Source organism: Saimiri boliviensis, chromosome 14 (genome assembly GCF_048565385.1).
Source record: "Saimiri boliviensis isolate mSaiBol1 chromosome 14, mSaiBol1.pri, whole genome shotgun sequence".
Classification (NCBI taxonomy): Eukaryota; Metazoa; Chordata; class Mammalia; order Primates; family Cebidae; genus Saimiri; species Saimiri boliviensis.
This window is the reverse complement of record NC_133462.1, coordinates 94,755,774-94,769,434: the sequence shown is the minus strand read 5'-3', so window position 1 is coordinate 94,769,434 and position 13,661 is coordinate 94,755,774. Positions and strand designations below refer to the sequence as shown.

At 41.1% G+C, this 13,661-nt stretch overlaps 1 protein-coding gene and 1 pseudogene across 2 annotated transcripts in view; one reads left to right on the top strand and one right to left on the bottom strand.

The window, feature by feature from the left end:
* PGBD2 (piggyBac transposable element derived 2) overlaps positions 1-13,661 on the bottom strand; it is a 120,675-nt gene that overhangs the window by 100,681 nt on the left and 6,333 nt on the right. The gene's annotated exons all lie outside the window — the stretch shown is intronic.
* On the top strand, positions 9,577-9,890 carry LOC120362056 (large ribosomal subunit protein eL33 pseudogene; annotated as a pseudogene).

Sequence of the window (13,661 nt, the reverse complement as noted above, 5' to 3'; positions counted from 1 at the left end):
CTGACAAAGGGCTAATATCCAGACTAGACAAAGAACATAAACAAATTTACAAGAAAAAAGTAACCCCATCAAAAAGTAGGTGAAAGGTATGAACAGATACTTTTCAAAATAAGACATTTATGCAGCCGACAAACATATAAAAAACAAGCTCATCATCACCACTCGTCATTAGAGAAATGCAAATCAAAACCACATGGAGATATCATCTCATGCCAATTAGAATGGTGATCATTAAAAAATCTGGAGACAACAGATGCTGGAGAGGATGTGGAGAAAGAAGTAGGAACGCTTTTACATTGTTGGGAGTGTAAATTAGTTTGACCATTGTGGAAGACAGTGTGGTGATTCCTCAAGGATCTAGAAATAGAAATACCATTTGACCCAGCAATCCCATTACTGAGTATATACCCAAAGGATTATAAATTGTTCTATTATAAAGACACATGCACATGTATATTCACTGCAGCACTGTTTACAATAGCAAAGACTTGGAACCAACCCAAATGGCCATCAATGATAGACTGGATAAAGAAAATGTGGCACATATACACCATGTAATACTATGCAGCCATAAAAAAGGATGGGTTCATGTCCTATGAAGGGATATAGATGAATCTGGAAACCATCATTCTCAGCAAACTAACACACGCACAGAAAACCAAACACCACATGTTTTCACTCACAGGTGGGTATTGAGCAATGAGAACATGTGGACACAGGGAGGAGAACATCACACACCAGGGCCTGTTGGGGGTTGGGGGGAGCTAGGGGAGGGATACCAGGGGGTGGGGAGATTGGGGAGGGATAGCATTAGAAGAAATAACTAATGTAGATGATGGGGCAATAGATGCAGCAAGCCACAATGGCACATGTATACCTATGTAATAATCCTGCACGATCTGCACATGTACCCCAGAACTTAAAGTATAATTAAAAAATTAAATTAAATAAAAAGACTATGCATTGGGTACTCAGGTACCAAAATCTTGGTGCACCAAAATCTCAGAAATCATCACTAAAGCACTTATCCATGTGATCAAAAACCACCTGTTTCCTCTAAAATATTGAAAAAAAAAATACCCTGCAGGCCTTAAATATTGTTAAGATATTTAATTCCTTAAATGTCTGAGAGCACCACATATGAGGATGATTGGAGTGGGGAGCAGAGCAGGGGCCAAGCCCCATTCATAGATGTCCTGTCTTCTTCTGCCAGGGAAGATGAGCTGAGGGTCATGCGAGTAAGCTTGAATTTCTAAACTGGATGTTGATTTCTGCCCATGCATACAGGCCAGATCTCTGCTGCCAATCTGTAAAGGACAGGGCACTAGCCTCCCAGACATGGCCTAGGAGCCCAGACAATTCAGACAAATCACAATAAAGGAACCTAGAGTGTTGTATTCAACCAATTTATACTACACAGAGATAAAACAGAAACTTGTGCTTGAACTTTTCCTGAAATGCACTGATCTGCTCACAGCAGATCTATGTAGTGACTACCACTATATAGATCTCAGAATTTTTAATAGAACCAGGGTCCCTGAACTTGTGCCTCCCCAGCAGAAGCCAGGATACCCAAACTGCAGTTTTTAAATCCCTGAATGAGTCCTTTTTTCCATACTTTGACTCTCTCACCCCCAGAGGTATAGCAAAAAAAAAAAAAAAAAAAATCCTTTGGCTCTTCTGATTAAATGAAAGTATCAGTAAATGGAGTTCTGAAAAAGCAATCCTTGATGTTATTTCTTCTAGTCTGTGAGAACAGAGAGGAGCCCTTCTCCAAGCTCTTCCCTATATTCCTGCCTCTCCCTCCGCTGCTTTCTTGTGGTATGAATACTTCAATCACCTTGTTTGTTCACTGCATTCTTAAAGGTATTCTTGTCACAGTGTTACTTCCTTGAGCAGCAAACCCCATGCTATTCAGATCTCCCTCCTCCTCTGTCCTGGTGTGCGCCAAGTTGGGCTGGCAGTATAGCCACAAATATGGGGGCCACTCACCACCAAAGAGGAAGCCTAGCACTCTGTACGCAGGACTGGTCTCCCTGAAATCAGAGGAAAACCCGACTGTGGCTTCCTCAGTCACACTCCTCTGTCTTCTTTCTCTTAGGTTCCCAAACATTGGCCTTTTGTTAGTTGACCCAAAGACCACTCTCAGGCTCAATGATTGGCTGGAAGGACTTAGAGAACTCAGAAAAGTTGTTATATGCTGGGTGTGATGGCTCAAGCCTATAATCCCAACACTTTGGAATGTAGCAGGATAGCTTGAGATCAGAAGTTAGAGAGTAGCCTGGGCAACATAGAAAGATCCCATTTCTACAAAAACTAAAACAACAAAAAAATAGCTAGATGCAGGCCATGCACACCTGTATTCCAAGCTACTCAGGAGGCTGTGGCAGGAGGATCACATGAGTCCAGGAGTTTGAGGCTGCACTAAGCTATGATTGTGTCAGAGCACTCTAGCCAGTGACACAATCAGAGTTAGACCACAGCTAACAGAAAGAAGAAAGGAAGGGAAAGAAAGGAGGAAGGAGGGAGGGAAGGAAGGAAGGAGAAAGAGAAGAAAGAGAAATAAAAAAAAGAAGGAAGGAGAAAAAGGAAGGAAGGAAGAAGGGAAGAAGGAAGAAAAGGAGGAAAGAAAGGGAAGAAGAAGAAAAAGGGAAATCTGTGTATATTCATTACAGTGAGTTTTGACTTATTAGAGTGAAAGAATACAGGTTAAAATCAGCAAAGCTACCCATGCATACCTGGCCAGCTGATGTTTAACAAGGTTGCCATGAATACACAATAAGAAAATAATAGTCTCTTCAATAAATAGGGAAAATTGTACATCCACATCCAAAAGCATGTAATTGGAATCTTATGTTGCATCTTACACAAAAAGTAACTCAAAATGAATGGAACACTAAAAACGGTGGGGAATGAAGAAGGGCACAAAGACAAACATCATAGAGAAAACTGGGCCAGGTAGTCTGGGAAAGTGAGGATGTGTTTCTCTGGCTCCGACCTGTCTCAGAGTACTGTACTTTATATGTTCACAAAGCACATAGCAGAGGGAGGATGCAGTTACTTAGAACAGCCTGTGAATATTATTCTCCCACTTCAGTTAACATACTTCAGCTAACAACTATCTTCCAGCAAGGTCAGTGAAAGCTGGTTATCTTTTCTAGGCCTGTCTGCTCTACCCTGAGGCATACATATTCTCCTATTATCGTTTCACTTCTCTGGAGTTCACCCGAAGTTCACAGCAGCCTTGCTGCTGATTCCCCCAAAGCAGGTGGGCTACTCTGGCTCTCTACAACATAATCATAAAAATCCTAGAAGAAAGCATAGAGGTAAAGCTCCTTGACTTTTCTAGGTTCAGGCAATGATTTCATAGATCTGACACCAAAAAGACAGGAAAAAAAAAAAAAAAAGCAAAAATAGACAAGAGGGACTATATCAAACTAAAAAGTTTTTGCATAGCAAAGGAAACAACCCATAAAATAAAAAGACAACCCAAAGAATGAGAATACATTTTCAAATAACATATCTGATGATGGGTTAATTTCCAACATAAGGAACTCCTATAACTCAATAGGAAAAAAAAGAAAGAAAACAAAACCTGACATAAAAATGAGCAAAGGACCTGAGTACACACGTTTCTCCAAAGACACACAAATGGCCATGACCAGCAGATACACAAAAAGAAGCCCAACATCACATCAGAGAAACATGAATCAAAACCACAATGAAATATCATCTCTCATACCTGTTAGAATGTCTATAATCAATCAATTAATCAACAAAAACAAAAGAAAAAAGTAATGTCAATGATGTAATGAAAAGGGAACCCTTGTACATTGGGGGTAGAGATGTGAATTAGTACAGGTATTATGGAAAATAGAATGGTTTCCTGAAAAAAAGAATTAAAATAGAACTGCCAAATAATCCAGCAATAACACTTGTGGGTATATAGCCAAAAGAATAAAAATTATAATTTTGAAGAGATATTTGCACTCCCATTGATTGTAGCATTATTCACAGTAGCCAAGATATGGAAATAACCCAAATATCCATGGAGAGATGACTGGATAAAGAAAATGCACATATGTATATACAAACATACAAACGATGGAATATTATTCAACCTTTTAAAAAGAAGGAAATCTTATCATTTGCAGTCATTTAGATGAACTTGAAAGACATGATACTAAATGAAATAAGTCAGTTACAGGACAGGTACTGCATGATTCCTCTAATAGGAGGTATTCAAAATTGTCAAACATGTAAAAGTATACAACAGAATCGAATCGTGGTTACCAGCACATAGCGGGAGAGGGATATGGGGAGTTGTTATTCAATGCATGTAAAGTTACAGTTAAAATAGGTTCTGAAGAACTGCTGTACAACATAGTGCATATAGTTAACAATAAGGTATTGTTAACTTAAAAATTTTAAAGGACTTTTTGTATGTTAAGTGTTCTTATCAAAAACAACAACAAAGGGATAAAAGGAAACTTTTGAAATTGATGGATGTGTTCATTACCTTTATTGAGGTAATGGTAACATGAATATGTATCTATGTCCAAATTGTATACATTAATTATGTGCAGTTTTCTGGATATGAAGTGTACCTCAATAAAGCTGGAAAAATAAATAAAATGACCAAAGGTAAAACATAAGTAGTATCCAGAAAAGACAACAACAGACTTCCAGTGAGTGTCCAGAGTTTCTATCAGGGGTAAGTCAAATAGATATGATTGACTACCTGGGTGGTTAACCTGAGTCTCCAGCCCATCCAAAGATCAAGCTGGTACTGCATGAGCCAAGTCCCACACCATGAATCATATTGTTCACATAGACTGTCTAGGGTAGCCCAAGCCCCAAGTAAATAAAAACACTTTTATCAGGCAGGATATTCCAAGGACTTAGAGGTAGTCTCTTAACAGCCAGGTGTAAAAGAAAATAAAATTTCAGGACTCTCTAAATGTATTATGCCAAGGAAAAAGTTAGGTCCTGGAGGTTGAATCGCGTAGCATGTGTACAATTGTGCTTCTTAGATTACTTCTTAATTCTCTTCATTTTTGAACTTGTTCTCTAAAAGACTAGCAGGGACCAGAGATCAGACCTTCACCCCTCCTTCCAATCACTGATTTTTTTTTAGATTAACTGCCTTTATTGTCTGGTACCTAATTCAGACTAGATGACACCCAAGACCCTCTGTGACTGTTACATCTTCAGTGTAGAATGCTAAATATGCCTTTCAAAGACAGACAGAAAGAAAAAGCAAGGGAGGGACGGAGGGAGGGAGGGGGAGAGGGAGGGCAAGACTACCTTGAGCTACTCAGATTGTTGTAACTATGCACTAAGCCTTACAGAGAAAGATGTTGAAATTCTGTAAAACATCCCCAAGCTTTATCTATATAAGCGGTCTCAAATTCTGCACTTTGGAGCACTGACTTTCATTCTTTGGAATCTGTGCTTCCCAGGCAGGCCTATCCTCAACTTTGTGCTTGAATAAACTCTCTTCAAACTAGATTCTGATCCTTTTGGTTCTTTGGGGCCATACACTCTGCAGTCATTATGAATGTGCACTCAGATCCCTAAGATTTCTATGTGTGTTCACACAGAAATCAAACAAGTTGCCATTGAAATTATCATAGCTGGTCCAGGTTTAAGGCAGAGAGTCCTATAAACTGGACTTTGGACTCAAATGTGCTGTATGACCCCAGGCAAGATACTGTCTATCTCTCTGCCACAGTAAGACAGACAGTATCTTGTCTAAAATGACCACAGTACTGGAGCCTCTCTCCCAGGTTGGTTGTGACAATTAAGTGACAGGATGTGTGTAAAGTGACGAGAACAGTGTCAGGCATATGACTACTGCTAAAATTAAAATATCATCATTAGGCTGGGCGCGGTGGCTCAAGCCTGTAATCCCAGCACTTTGGGAGGCCGAGGCGGGTGGATCACGAGGTCAAAAGATCGAGACCATCCTGATCAACATGGTGAAACCCCGTCTCTACTAAAAATACAAAAAATTAGCTGGGCATGGTGGCGCATGCCTGTAATCCCAACTACTCAGGAGGCTGAGACAGGAGAATTGCCTGAACCCGGGAGGCGGAGGTTGCGGTGAGCCGAGATCGCGCCATTGCACTCCAGCCTGGGTAACAAGAGCGAAACTCCGTCTCAAAAAAAAAAAAAAAAAAAAAAAAAAAAAAAAAAATCATCATTATAGATGTGTAGGCAACAGGAGAAACAATGCTGGACCCTCCCTGGACACCTGTCCATCTTTCTCTGTCTGGCTGATATTTACTCAGCTTTGACAGTGCCTTTGTCTTCCCTGACCCCTGGCCCAGGGAGACCTCCGTGTCACAGCTGGACTCTGGAACAGACAGCTCTCAGAGGAGGCTCCTGTCTAGGTTTCCAGACTTTGATAGAGCGTCACCCTGTGGCAGCTCAGCAAAACTATTCCCAGCTCTGACACCCTGATCCAGTCTCACTTAACAGCTCAGTGAGGCCAGGCCTTCCAGCACCTGCTTCTCTCTCCTTCCTTTGCCTGCTTCACTCTCAGGTTTTATGAAATTGTAGGAGACTACAGCCAGCTCCCTCAGGCCCTACACAATTCTCCCTTGTCCAGAATGATCCCGCTCCATTCGCCGGCAGAGGAGGCGGAGATATCAGGAGACCAAGTCTATATCACCTACTGAACGCCCGACCCCCTGCAGCCCAAGTTGCGTCTGACCACTGAGCAGGTGTTGGCGGCCAGCACAGCCAGGGCTGCCTGACTCCTCTGTCTCCAGCTGCCCCTCTTCCCACGCAAGGAGGATGCATGACATTCGGTCCACTACAACAGCACCACCAAAGCGATACCGGCCTGCACAAAGCGTTCCTGGGAGCACCACGGCATTTCAGTGGTGGGTCCTGCACTGACCAGGCTTCCCACTTTATCTTTTGCTCCAACCGCATCTTCCCCAATAGCACGAGGGTCATCCTGGCCTCCTTATACCTTGAACAATGACTCTGTGTTCTTTACTGCCATGGACCAGGCCCGGGTGATGGATGTTGTGACCTGGGTGCAGTCCAGGACCCCACCAAAGAGGAGCTCTGGGCTCTGTGTGCCTACTCCATGATCAAGCACTGGAGCCAGGACCCCTATTCTATGGGTGGCTCTGCTTTCTTCACCCCCTACCATTATGTGGACTAAGCCTAGGAGCTCTGCCGGTTGGAAGGGCTGATTCACTTAGCTGGCGAGCACATGACCCCGCCCCACAGCTGGATGACACGGCCATCACGTGAGGGCTCAGGGCTGTAAGGAGCAGCCAAGAGGCTGTGGGCATGGCTTTGACAAAGGATCTCAGGGACCCAAAAGACTCTCCAAACGAAAGCTACAAGCAACTTCATGACACCAGGAAACTGGGGTGATTCCAATCACCTTGGTCTATCAGGAAAAGATTACAAACCCAGCATCTTACATGATCTTTGTCTTTGCCTGATGATGCCAAACCAAGAGGTACCACCTAAGGCCAAGGAATGGAGTCCCTTGAATATCTGTTTACTCATGACCTTGGATTTATTAGTAATGTCTCAACAACAAGAACATGTGATATAGTGATTAAAGCAATAAATCATTCCTTGAACTTAGGTTTATCACTAACTGTTTTATCTATATTCTGAGTGGCATCTGAATAATTTTGGAGTTGAGCATGGGTTTCTTTTTTCTTTTTCTTTTTTTTGGGGGGGAGACGGAATTTCTCTCGTTACCCGGGCTGGAATGCAATGGTGCGATCTCGGCTCACCGCAACCTCCACCTCCTGGGTTCAGGCAATTATCCTGCCTCAGCCTCCTGAGTAGCTGGGATTACAGGCACGCACCACCATGCCCAGCTGATTTTTTGTATTTTCAGTAGAGACAGGGTTTCACCATGTTGACCAGGATGGTCTTGATCTCTTGACCTTGTGATCCACCTGCCTTGGCCTCCCAAAGTGCTGGGATTACAGGCTTGAGCCACTGCGACTGGCCTGGACACACTCTTTTTTAAAAAAAATTAAGGCAAGGTCTTGCTCTCTTGCCCAGGCTGAAGTACAATGACACAATCATAGCTCATTGCAGCCTTGACCCCCAGACTCAAGCGATCTTCCCACCTCAGCCTCCCAAGTAACTGGGACCACAGGTGCACACCACCGCACCCTGCTAATTTATTGCATTTTTGGTAGAGACAGGGTCTCACTATTTTGTCCGGGCTAGTCACAAACCCCTGGGCTCAAGAGATACTCTCAATTTGGCCCCTCAAAGTATTGGAATTACAGGTGTGTGGCACTAGACATAATCTTTACTATCAGTCTTCACCAGAACACTATCAAAAGAGAGAACTTCACCAGCTTGAGACAACCATCTTAATAGACTGGTACTGACTGTCTTTCATGATCAGTACCTGGCATCTGTCTAAATCAAGTACTCTTCCTTGCAAGACATTAAGGATCATCTCTATCAACCTAGGACATTCTCCTTGTCCATATGGTTCTCCTTGGACTGGTTTGTTAACTCTTTTTCCTGCACTCTATCCTCTTGATGTAAAGGCTAATTTGTTTGTTGTGGAAATCTTAATCTATAATGTTTATATATTGATTAATTATACTACCATGTGTGGTTTGCAATACTGACTGACTTGTGGGTTGGCTTGAGCTTGTGTGCTCATGGATCTGACTACCAAGTGAATGGGTTGTACTAAAGAGAATTTCTCCTTGGGAACTTCATGCAGCTCATGGCTTTCGTTATTATACAGGCATCAATAAAAGTCTGACCTTGTGGAAAGACACAAATGTGTATGGACCTGGTTATGGTCTTACCTCATGCTATGCACGGCAATTGGCATAGTCAGCAGCTGTCCTCCACTAATTTCCAAAACTAAAAGCAATTGGCACTTATCATCACAAAACTGTAGTAACACAATTAATAAAATTTCTAAAGCCAAAGCCTTCACCACAACTTAAATTATAAGACATTTGGCAAAACAAACACCTTCTCAAAAAAAGACATAATCTCACTTTGCCTTGAAAGCCTGGATCCCTGAGGAAAACCCTGAGTGATAGCATAGAGCCCTCCTATGTCATGAAAATTCAAAGGCTAATGGGGTCTTGGTTGATACCAAGCTAGGAACTGGTGGAGACAGAAGGGCTCATACCAACCAGTGTCTCAACTTATTATTATTATTACTATTATTATTATTATCATCATCATCATCATCAGAGATGAGTTCTTGCCATCTTGTCCAGGCTGGTCTCAAACTACTGGGCTCTAGAGATCCTCCCGTCTCAGCCTCCCAAAATGCTGGGATTACAGACATTAGCCACCATGTCTGCCCTAGGGCCTCAACTTACAAGACAGTGTGTGGCAAAACTAAAGTTTAATTTGGCAGAAAGAAAGGAAAGTTATTATTGCATAACCTCCAGTTACATAGTTATTTAATTGGGAAACTGAAATATTTTTATTAATAAAGTTGTAAATAATATTGCATAATGCAGACTCAAAGAAAATCAAACTCTCTTCCTGCCATCTTGGATCCTGTGATACCTGCTGGAAACAGGACTTCTAAAAGAAAATATGTCTGGAAAGCTGTTGTCCATAGCCATTTCTGCTGGCTATAAGCAGGGTCTCCAAAATCAAAGGGAGCACACAGCTCTTCTTAAAATCAAAGGTGTTTATGCCTAAGATGAAACAGAATTCTATTTGGGCAAGACATGTGCCTATATATGCAAAACAAAGAACACCACATTGACTCCTGGCGGCAAACCAAAGAGTAATCTGGGGAAAAGTCACTCAAGCCCACAGAAACAGTGGCATGATTCGTGCTGAATTCTGAAGCTAAAGCCATTGGACCCAGAATCTGAGTGATGCCGTATCCCTCAAGGATTTAAACTAATGAAAAGTCAATAAATAAAAGTGGATTTGTGCTCTTACGAAAAAGAGAAAAATTAAAGTAGCTTGACAGAGGCTTGCTACCCAAATATAAGTCTTAATATTGAGGATCCTTGGTACCTAACAGAGTTGGCAATCAGAAGAAAACTTTCTGTATGATCCCCTCGGGATGCATGATCAGACTTGAAGGACCCTAAAAATGGTAAACCTTTAATTATCAGGACCCTAGAAGAAGAAATCCTGCACTTTTAATGCAAAATATCTCACAGATACACTGGGATTACCAGGAAGGCAAAAAGCTAGCCCATAGTATTTCAAGGAAAAGTAAATCCTTTTTAGAAGCAACTTTTAGAGGAACACCTGGGGATGAACCCCCATCCAGAGGACCCAGGAAATCATAACGACCCCATGTGGAAGGGGCATAGAGGCAAGACCTCCTGCAATCACTAAACAAGAGTTACAGATGACAACTATGAAAATAGCAGACCTCAGGATATCCGTGAGAACAGAGGATATACCAGAGCAAAATTTAAATTTAAAAAGCTAAGAGCAGACTTTTGCCAGACAGACCACAGATGCAGACTGACTCTTCCATCTGTGTAATAACAAAGCAACACCATGGCACTATCATGCACAGAAATGCATGAGATTACTACACTAACAGAAAACCCATCACTAAATTATAAACTATAAAGTAACAACAAATCACTCAAGAGTGTTCTAACCCCTGGAACTGGATCACATTAGTCTGGAGACCTGTCCACCCATATTTAGACCCAATAAAATTTGGGGACAGACTCAAATGGAATAATTTACCACAGGCAGAAATAATACAAAGAAATTTGCCATTTTAGGTATGCTGTATGATAGACACAACTGATATGCCACTCCATTTGAAATCTCAGTTACAAATGAAATAAAGAGAGCACTTCTCCTGGGATTACCACCTAACCTTAAGGTCTCCTACATGAATTCTCTGTCAGCATGTAGAACTATGCAAGATTTACCTAGAAATATTCCAACTTTTTGCCGAATTTTCAGTAACCTGTAAGATAACATTTATGGCAAACTTAAAAACACCAATTGATAAACTCAATATAACATTTATATTAAATATATAAGTCTGAAAATTAATCTAAAATGAACCTACATTGTATTGAGGTCCTTGGGACTTAAAAAATTAATAAAGACTAAAAGAAACCCAGGGCAACTTGGCAAAATAAATCAAGACAAATTGGCAACCCAGACAAAATGAGCAGTAACCTAAACAAAATAATTTGCAGTCAAGGTCACAAAGAAGTGGCAATAGGGCCATCCACCAAACATATAATTTCAAAAATAGCAACAATAACCACAGAGAAATTTTACCAAAAAAAAAAAAAAAAAAAAAAAAAAAAAAAAAAAAAAAGTTCTACCAGGCGTGGTGGCTCATGCCTATAAACGTAGCACTTTGGGAGGCCAAAGTGAGTGGATCACCTGAGGTCAGGAGTTCGAGACCAGCCTGACAAACATGGTGAAACCCTGTCTCTATTAAAAATACAAAATTAGCGCCGGGCGCGGTGGCTCAAGCCTGTAATCCCAGCACTTTGGGAGGCCGAGGCGGGTGGATCACAAGGTCAAGAGATCGAGACCATCCTGGTCAACATGGTGAAACCCCGTCTCTACTAAAAATACAAAAAAAAAAAAAAAAAATAGCTGGGCATGGTGGTGCGTGCCTGTAAGCCCAGCTACTCAGGAGGCTGAGGCAGGAGAATTGCCTGAACCCAGGAGGCGGAGGTTGCGGTGAGCCGAGATCGCGCCATTGCACTCCAGCCTGGGTAACAAGAGCGAAACTCCGTCTCAAAAAAAAAAAAAAATACAAAATTAGCAAGGCGTGGTGACACATGCCTGTAGTCTCAGCTACTCGGGAGGCTGAGGCAGGATAATCACTTGAACAAGGGACGTGGAGGTTGCAGTGAGCTGACATCACGTCATTGCACTCCAGCCTGGGCAACAAGAGTGAAACTCCATCTGAAATAATACTAATAATCTTTAAAAACGAGAAACCCCCCAGGTGCAGGCTATAACACTCAAACCTGGGGATAACAGACCATATGAACATTTAGCTATAAAATTACAAATATACACATACATTCCATTTTTTAAAGACTCACAAGTAAGCCTTCTAAAATATAATGCACCACCTTCTGACATAAACATTCATACAGAAGGACTCAGAGGTAAATAATCTTGACATTTTCTTGCCTCTGCTTCTGTACTGCTCTATGACTCTAAAGCTATACCTTGCACATTTTGCTCCTTGCCCAAATTATAAGACATTACAGGAATGAATTGTATTCCAAATCTTTTTAACCTGTAGTGGTCTATTAAGAAACTGAAGGAACTAAAATTTTCTAACCTAGTACAAATTAAAATGAAGTCCATAACACTGCCTACACCGCAGCAGGCTACATGCACCAAACAGGGCCCATTAAACAGTGGACATAAAAAAATAACAGCCAAGATTCTAGAACCCCTCAGGGAAGATGTTATTACAACTGTCATTTCAAATAATTTTAATAGTTCAGCATAGCCTGTCTTAAAAACAAACAGGAGCTATAGATTAATTATTGACTATAGAAATTTAAATAAATTATCAAATAAAATGCCAAGAGCATTACCAGACGTAGAAGAGCTCATAAATGAGATTATTAATCATAATAACAAATACTATATAATCATAGACATGTCAGACATGTTCTTTGCCACACCAATAAATAAAGAAAGCCAGGAATATACCAACTTTACATTGGAAGGTAAACAATACCAATTCAAAAGATTACCACAGGGATCTCTAAATAGTTCAGTAGTAGTTCACTCCATTTTATAATCATGCATAGACCAATCAGAATATACATGTATAACAAGAAAACCTGGGACTGTGATGTGCATCCCCCAAACTGGAAATAAAACAAGAGACCAAAGAATGACTTGGACAAGCCTAGCTTGAGGAGTAAACAAATTTATTAGGACTTACATACAGGGACTCCTGGTAGGATAGCTCTAAAGAGCCACACCACCTCTCATTTCTAAACTGCTTTTAAGCTAATTTTCTGGCTCTTTGCCTACTGCATTTAAGAAATGAGACTGTTTTTCTTGGAAGATTCTCAGACACTCCCCGGGATGTTTGGGTTCTCATGGACGCCTGCTCCTAGGCTGGGCACCATGGCTTTGGCTCACTCCTTAGCCTTCAGGATTCAGGCAGCAGACACACACCCTCAAGTAACCTGGTGGGGGACACATCAGACTACCAGTCACTAATAATATTATACATAGATAACATCAAAATGGTAAATAATGACCAGGAACAAATTAAACTGGAAAAATCCCAATTAATAATACATTTAAGATTTTTGGGATACACTATTAATATAGATAAAATCACAAGCCCAGACACCAACTGCAAATTTTTAGGAGTACGATGTTCATCAGAAGGGAGAAAAATCTCAACCACAGGAATAGATAAAATAACAGCCCTTAAGCTGCCAAAAACAAACAGGAAGCACAAAGACTAACAGGTTTATCTGGATACTGGAAATGGCCTACACCTTACTTAAACATCATCTTGGAACCAATATATAATATATCTAGAAAATCCCAAGACTAGACATAGGGACAAGAACTTGAAACACTCAAAAACTACATTAGCGTCTTTCAAATATTGCGTTACCCGTCTTCAGATTCACAACTTGCGTTGAAAGTTCTGATGAGTAATGAATATAGAGCATGAT